We start from the raw sequence: 8,418 nt of genomic DNA on the forward strand, positions 1-8,418 counted from the left end.
CTATTAATCCACCTCTGGCATATTTCAAAGATAAATTGAAGGGAAAAAAAACCTGACCAACCCAGTCCTACAGTGACTTCCTTTGAAGATTACAGAGAGAGCGACGCCCAACCAGCTAGTCATTTTCATTTCGATGTACATCAAAGGACCGATCTACCTGTGTCATCTGATAACGCACAAGAGCCTTCAAATTTGCTATAAAATATTCCATGGTAGATCTAACGAGAGTAATAATATCCCCTGTAATATCGACTGTATTCAGCTTAAAGTTCAGCTTAAACAGGTCGTTGTCAGTATAATGTGACCGGGTAGAATATGCTTCATTAAGATAGCACTATGAAAAGAACTTCCGCTCAGATCTCGTGGATTGTACTATAACAAACATTGATGTATCGTTAGTAAACAGTTGGGTAGCTTCAAAATCTTACACCAGAGTGTTTCGCTCTTCCATATTTTGTGATTTTCGTCTAAAATAAAAAAAATTGCACAGGGATTATTATTGTAAATTTTACTAAGCAACAATACATTTTTTCTGTATCTTTTGTTCAATTTCAAAATTAGTTGGTCAGTTGATTGAACTAAACATCCTTTATCAAACAGGGTTTAGTCAGGACTACTTCTCCTGTAAGAAATATTGTGTGTGTTTTTAAATATCTGCAGGCTTTGGAAGGCTGCTGTATTTTCGTGTAATGGTGGAACTCTTGCTCTTTTTATAGCGCTATTTTATTTCAATGACGCACACTGAACACACACTATGGTGCGTCTCAGCCATGAAACAGAACCGGAGTCTTACTCACATTTGTATACTCCTGCTTTCGCCCGTCTGTCATGCTTTTATCTCCGTTAATTATAACTGATCATAGTATTCTTGCATAGCTTATATAGGTATTAATAAGAAATATTCAAATCAGCTCGGCCAGTACATGAATCAGTGCCTCGCAACTAAATATGTTATATGGGATCATTTTAAGACAAGTACGTTCCATACCAGATATTCTAAACGTGTAGATTCTTAGAGTTTGCTTGTTTCAAAGCATCATTTATGTCATCTGATAGAGACCATAAAAGGCTATATACCGAATTATAAAAAATATCAATAGGGCCTACGCTGTTAAAGTAATAGATGAACATCGTTTGGCTTCTCAAAACATTAAGAAATGTTTTGAGAAGGCACTTCTCTCGTGCATCGCCATTTCAAAGATTTTTTGGTCCTGTCAGCTCAATAATTGACGAAAAAAATCATATAATTTCCAAAACTTTATTTGTTAAAATAAAAAAAAAAATACACCAGAAAAATATCACAAAATGTAAAATATCACATTGAAAATCATTTTCCACAATACTTCTTTTACATCATACTGTATATATGAAAAAGACCTTTTTCATATTGTCAACTAACAAGTTTTTTTTTTCAAAGCATAAAAGCTTTCGGTTAACTCTTCAGATGCTTAACTACGAGTAACAATATATGACATCACAATATTAATGACGTCATAAGTATTAAAGAGAGCTAATATATATTGTTTTATCACATAATCGGCCTGACATCCAGTTATTTCGCCAATGTAATATTTTTTGATATGTCACTAGTGTAATTTGACCTAGAGTGATATTTTCATTGACTGAAAATTCATTATAACATCATGAAAGAATCATTAAAATGACGTCAGGAAAATGACGAGACGTCAAGATTTCGAGGACGGCGGGACAAAATGGTGGCCTCTGTTGAATTTTTTCCAATGCAATTTTTTTTTCGAAATGTAGGCTGTTGTAGTTATGTGATAATCTTCAATTTTGCACTCATTGCATATGAGATGTTTTGAAACTCGTTTAGAACTTTAATTTTTGCTCGCCAAGGCTAGCAAAATACAAACTTCTTAGACTCGATTCATAAAATCTCATATGAAAGGAACGCTCATTTAAGATCATATATTTATGACCAAGAACCATCATTGGTTCTTTTTGATTGTATCAACATATAACTAAATTAAGTTTATTGAATGACATCACTCAATGAAAAAAACAGCATTGATGTTACAATGTCAATTTTCAAAACGGTATCAAAGCAAATTGTGACCCTAAATTTTCTATTGATGTTTACAATCGTATTTAAACATTCCTGATTGTTGTAAACGCTAATAATACATGCAGTCTGGATTAATAGTTAAATATCAACAGTCAATTAAGGATGTATTCTTCTGAGGTTTCAGTCCCGATGAAGTCTCGTTTCGACAAAGATCAAAGAAGTTATGAGATTTTCAAATACAATTTATCAATATCTGTAGCAAGTTGCCAGTTGCAAATTTTGTCAAAAAATTACAGTTCTAACTTTAGCAGATTTTTTTATACGGGGATTTTAAGAAATGGCCCATTTGGCGGCCATTTTGAAATTGTGTCTTTTTTCGCTTTGAGTAGAGCCAAAGTTTTACCATTTTTTACTGAAATTGTTTTTACTTAAATCATCACTGCACCAGCATTTTTAGCTGTATCGAGCTAATTTTTGCTGTAAATCTTTACTTGGTTCGTGGTAATTAAAATATTGAGCATTAATGTGTGAAATGATTCACTTTTTTCACTTTATTTTTACATTTAATGGTAATTTGAGCACTTTTATTTTTTACTCTAAAATACTGAAAAATAACAAATATTCAAGTGGGGCAAAAAAGTAAGCACACGGACCCCCCATTTTTCTGCCTGATTTTGAAAGAACAACCCTTTCCCTATTGATATGCACAATATAAACAAAAGTTTAATACCAGAACTTTTTCTATAATTTCTATATGAAAATATTTGCTGAGTGTTAAACTTGCTACTGATTCAAAGATGTAAGCGACAATTAACACAGAAGTTACAAAACAACAAAAGGCACAGAGTGATTGTATCACTCACCCCCGGTTAATATTTATAAATCAATGACCATTATCACATTGTTCGTAATAACAATATACACTGTACAATGAATTTGATAAAATGTTATCCCCCAAACTTTCAGAAAAAAGTGTCTAAAAGTCTAGCATTTCAATGAATAAAAGGCACATTTCACTCTTAAAGTATATTGAACTTTGCAGAAACATGTATATCGAAAAGAAACCAGTTTTAATGGAAGTTGGGCTAGTTGGCATCTATGTAATATGCCTTAATTATGCTTTCTCTAATAAGACATTGATATTACGAAAGAGCTGTTTGATTAACCGCCATTGAGCGACACGCGTTTGTAAGCAGTGTCTTATTAGGTCAAGGAAACTTTTGAGAAAAACTGTTGTTGCAGATCGTATACAGTCAAACATGTTGGTATATGTTTAAAATTGAAGTTCAAAAATATAATAATATATACGTTGATAGATTGCATACGTACATAATAATTTATAATTGTTTTCAGTAACATGTACGATTTGTGTCAATTCCAAAAATTGATTAAATGTTATTCTATAGATTCAGTCCAGGACAATATGCTTTTATACTACATGTGTATGCTTCTCTTCATTGAAAATGCTTGGTATTATAATGGTTAAATTAACATGAACTGTTACAATGATGATAAAACAATGTGACTCTAATTAATGATCTCATAATGGAGTGAAATGTGTAAGTGATTTCCTTATGGAGTAATTGAGTCTTGGATATAATCAATTCTTGAGACCTAATGTAAGATCTTTTAATAATTTTTTTTAATATTGAACCGTTCGATATCAAAACACCTAATCTACATTGATACCTCAGAAGTCAGGTGTATCGTTTATACTGATGCTTCAGTAGTCAGGTGTATTGTTTTATATTGATCAGTTGATACCTCAGTCAAATGCAATGTCTATATTGATACATCAGTAGTCAGGTGTAATGTTGATATTGATACATCAGTAGTCAGGTGTAATGTTGTTATTGTTTCACACCAGTAGTCAGACATGTCTATATTGTTACATCAGTAGTCAGGTGTAATGTTGATATTGATACATCAGTAGTCAGATGTAATGTCTATATTGATACATCAGTAGTCAGATGTAATGTCTATATTGATACATCAGTAGTCAGGTGTAATGTTGATAATTGATACATCAGTAGTCAGGTGTAATGTCTATATTGATACATCAGTAGTCAGGTGTGATGTCTATATTGATACATCAGTAGTCAGGTGTAATGTCAATATTGACACGTGATTAGTCAGGTGTAATGTCTATATTGACACATCAGTAGTCAGGTGTAATGTCTATATTGAACATCAGTAGTCAGGTGTAATGTCAATATTGACACGTGATTAGTCAGGTGTAATGTCTATATTGACACATCAGTAGTCAGGTGTAATGTTGATATTGATACATCAGTAGTCAGGTGTAATGTATATATTGATACATCAGTAGTCAGGTGTAATGTCTATACTGATACATCAGTAGTCAGGTGTAATGTCTATATTGATACATCAGTAGTCAGGTGTGTAATGTCAATTATTGATACATCCGTACTCAGGTGTAATGTCAATATTGACACATGATTAATCAGGTGTAATGTCTATATTGTTACACCAGTAGTCAGGTGTAATGTTGATATTGATACATCAGTAGTCAGGTGTAATGTCTATATTGATACATCAGTAGTCAGGTGTAATGTCTATATTGATACATATTGTATAATATTGATACATCAGTAGTCAGGTGTAATGTGTTATTGTTACACCAGTAGTCAGACATGTCTATATTGTTACACCAGTAGTCAGATGTCTATATTGACACATCAGTAGTCAGGTGTAATGTTGATATTGATACATCAGTAGTCAGGTGTAATGTCTATATTGATACTTGCAGGAGGTTCATGATGGTTATTACCCTGACCTTGATCAAAATATAATCAGGTAAGTATTTACGTACCAGCAGGTAGTTTGAATTTATTACGCTAACAATAACGTGCGAAGAAACGACTAGTTTTCCCACTGCTTTTTCTGCTGCTCTTTCGTCTGGCTGGGTTGATATTTTATATCCATCTGATGCTCCTTAAAAAACAGATATTAATGACGAATTCAATTACATATTTTTCTCAATAATCAGACTCAATATAAACTCATATCATCATCTTGCCATTTATTAAAAGGTATACTGATGTTTTCATAATTGTATGGACATAAAATACAATAATAAATATGGACCACTATTTATACCAGTGACAACAGTCATTGTTAACCACAGTAGACGGTCGGCAGTTAAGGACATTTTAATATTGTTAAGCTATATTCAGACTGAAAAAAACCATTATGGTCATCAATGGCGCCATGTCTTGCTAAAGTTTATTTAGTTGACGAATCAAGACACACTATACGTGAGTATACTTTACAACTTTATGAAGAATTGCAGGGTATTTGACCCTTGTGATCATGAAATAAAGGTAAAGGTAATTGATTTAAACAAATTTGGTAGCCCTTCAGCACAGTTTTCTGCAGGCCCAATATGAGTACCTTAGACATTCCGCTTATTGAGAGAAGTCGTTTGAGTGAAAGATTTACGCAAATGCGGACAACGCACGGCGATAGGACGAAGCATGATGGATGTAGGTCATTTCTGACCCTTCAGATGACCTAGATGTGTTCATTGCCTGGCTCATCAATGTTCTTCCTCGATGCTCCAAGGTTTCTGACCACTTATGATCTCCACACCCCTGGGACGATCTCATAGTAAAATTTTCGGGGCAGCTCAGCGGAAAACGTTTGACCAATCACAGGCCAGAAAAGATTTCCTTTGAAGATTACAGAGAGAGCGACGCCCAACTTCAAAGTCACACAGTCAACCACAGTGTACCGTTATATGGCTCTTTTGATGTACATCTAATGACCTAATTACATGTTTCTGTTGCCTCCAGTTTTATACTATGAGATAGTTCAGGGGTGTAGAGATCGTAAGTGATCGGAACCCTGGAGTATTAAGGATGATCTATTGTTATACGTACCGGTTCCACAATTTCTTTTGACGTTTCCCACAATTTCTTTTAACTGTTGCCGAAGGAAATGGCTCTCTTTCCTTTGCTTCTTTTCCTGCTGCTTTTTTCGCCTGGCTGGGTGATATTTTGTTAGGGTCGTCAAGTCCTTTTCTGACTGTCCCTAGAGAACATGTATTCATACCAAATTAATTTCCTCCACAACTATAAGTCATATCATCATTATTTCAGAGTTTTATACATACAAGTGATCCCCCCAGAGGGATCTTGGCAACGGAAAGAGGGATCTTTTCTCTGCTTTTCAAACTTTTACTACATACTACATACATATGAAATTTGAGAAAGATCCTTTCAGTACTTTCTGCGAAATAGCGGGGTAACAAATTTTAACTATCAAAATCCAAGATTGATGCCTGTCGGCAATTATTGTCGACCGATCGGTCCCAAAGTACATTATGCACAACTAAGCTCCTAGGAAAAAACCTTCACATGAAATTTGAGACAGATTATTTTCTACCAAACTTTTCATTCTTATGAAGCTGAAGTGTTGACATGCAGTGGTTTTCGAGCTACCACATTGGAGCCGTGGCGTGTTTATCGGAGGGCACCACAGTGTCTGACAGTTGAAATTATGTCAGTTTTCTGGTGTTTCTGGATACCTAGTGGACATGTATACGGCAGTATATATATATTGTATCATATACCAAATTAAAGATAAATTATCTGGCTGTCAATTGAGAGTAATCCCATCACATCCTATACGGTTTGTTAAATAATCAGACTTTTTCTAAAATTGGGTAGTGTTATATCACCGGCTGAGTTGTTGACCTTGACAAAGTATTACATATAGATAGAGAGAAAAATGTCTATAGAGCAAAATGGCTGTGTACACACACTATCTATCCAATTCATATAAAATGTATTTTGTTACAGCCCATGCCCGACTAGTAACGATTTAAATGAGATAACGGTGAGATAAAATTTCAAACACTAACCAATGATCTTTCTCTTGTTGTTTGTCAATGTCTTTTTTCTGTTGAAGCAAGGCAATCTCGAGGTTTCTTCAATTTTCCTCTCAAGTTGTTTGTTACGTTGCAGCAGCTTCAGTATTTCACGTCTCTCTTTTAATTTCACTGGGGTTTTATACTTTCCTAAATAAGAAAAGCGCAATATTCATGAATAATTTTGATGTAAAACTTTGTCTAAAAAGTTCAAGCAAGTGAAATATAAACAGTAAGGTCCTTTATTATGTTATGTGTGACTTATCTTTATAGACATATAAACAAACGACAAACGATATGTACCTTACTCACAATAATCCGAAATATGATTGGAGAGATCGCTTATAGACCTTGAAATACAATAAAATATCTTACCGGTGAAGCTGATTTTGATGTCACCAATAAAAAAAACAATCTACGTCACACTGTTTAAGCAGTCCTTTCTCCTCTGACGTCAAATCCTTCAGGATTGTCAATGCCGAGTCCGGAATGAGGAACGTTATGATGATGCTGTGGAAAAGTTTTACCCCTCATTTACAAAGATGGTTTTCCACTGGTATTATTAGTAGGCTTGCTACAAGCCCCTGGAGCCTCTGGACATGGCGGCGATCTACTGCTTTCGCCAGAAAGATGAAATGTGACAGGGGAACAGGCCCGTGTGATCTGGTTAATGATAAATTATATATAATCAAGTTGTTGTTTATGAGTAATACAAAAATAAACAAACAGATGACACATTGATATTCCTCACAAACTTGTTTAATAAAAGTAGAATCCATGCCAAGTGGATCTAAATCAGCTGACATCAACATATATAACATTTATTGTAACATCATCCATATATCAACTAGTTATAACTTCCAGTGTTGCAGGCATAGAAATAATTCTGCAATCTGTGTTTACCACATCAATACATTACTGTATACATTAGCTGCATAATGATTACCTCCTTCTTCTTTACGTGAATAAACATGAAGTGGTCTGCTGTTGCATTTTCCTGGCGAATTTCACAAATTTATTAAATAGATCCTTCCTACCAATTTTCCACAGTAACGTTTGAAGATACAGCAGGTTGTTCCTGTCAAGCCGCGTGGACCACTTCAGGTGATCAAAAAAATTCCAGACCAGTTTTTTTATGTTTTGCTTGACTCGAGGACTAATTCCTTCTTCTCCTGGAAAGGTTACATAGGTTAAAACATAAAAAAACATAAAACATCATTTAAGACTCGCCTTAACATTATTTACAGAGATAATTTTACATTTTACATTAGTGTGAATAATCGGACAAAGGTCAAGGCTAAAGTCGGTAGAGATGGTGTTAATGGATCCGGTATAAACTTCTTAGAAAATGGAAAAATAAATGGCTATGTCCGTCTTAACATTTCCACGTAGACTCACTTTCAAAGAGTTGGGCAGAAATATTTAGCACTTTGTTAAAAATTTACACTGTGCTTTCTATTGATTTCAATGGTCTCCAGTGGACAATGTAAACAGAAATGAC

At 34.2% G+C, this 8,418-nt stretch overlaps 1 long non-coding RNA gene across 1 annotated transcript; it reads right to left on the bottom strand.

Annotated features, from left to right (window-relative positions):
• Nucleotides 1-5,933: 5,933 nt before the first annotated feature.
• Nucleotides 5,934-8,091, bottom strand: LOC138328974 (uncharacterized). The gene is made up of 4 exons (XR_011209384.1): nt 7,864-8,091; nt 7,293-7,580; nt 6,912-7,067; nt 5,934-6,079 (listed from the first exon to the last, which is right to left on the bottom strand). It is a non-coding gene; the product is annotated as an uncharacterized lncRNA (long non-coding RNA).
• Nucleotides 8,092-8,418: the final 327 nt, after the last annotated feature.

Source organism: Argopecten irradians, chromosome 8 (genome assembly GCF_041381155.1).
Source record: "Argopecten irradians isolate NY chromosome 8, Ai_NY, whole genome shotgun sequence".
NCBI classification, from domain to species: Eukaryota; Metazoa; Mollusca; class Bivalvia; order Pectinida; family Pectinidae; genus Argopecten; species Argopecten irradians.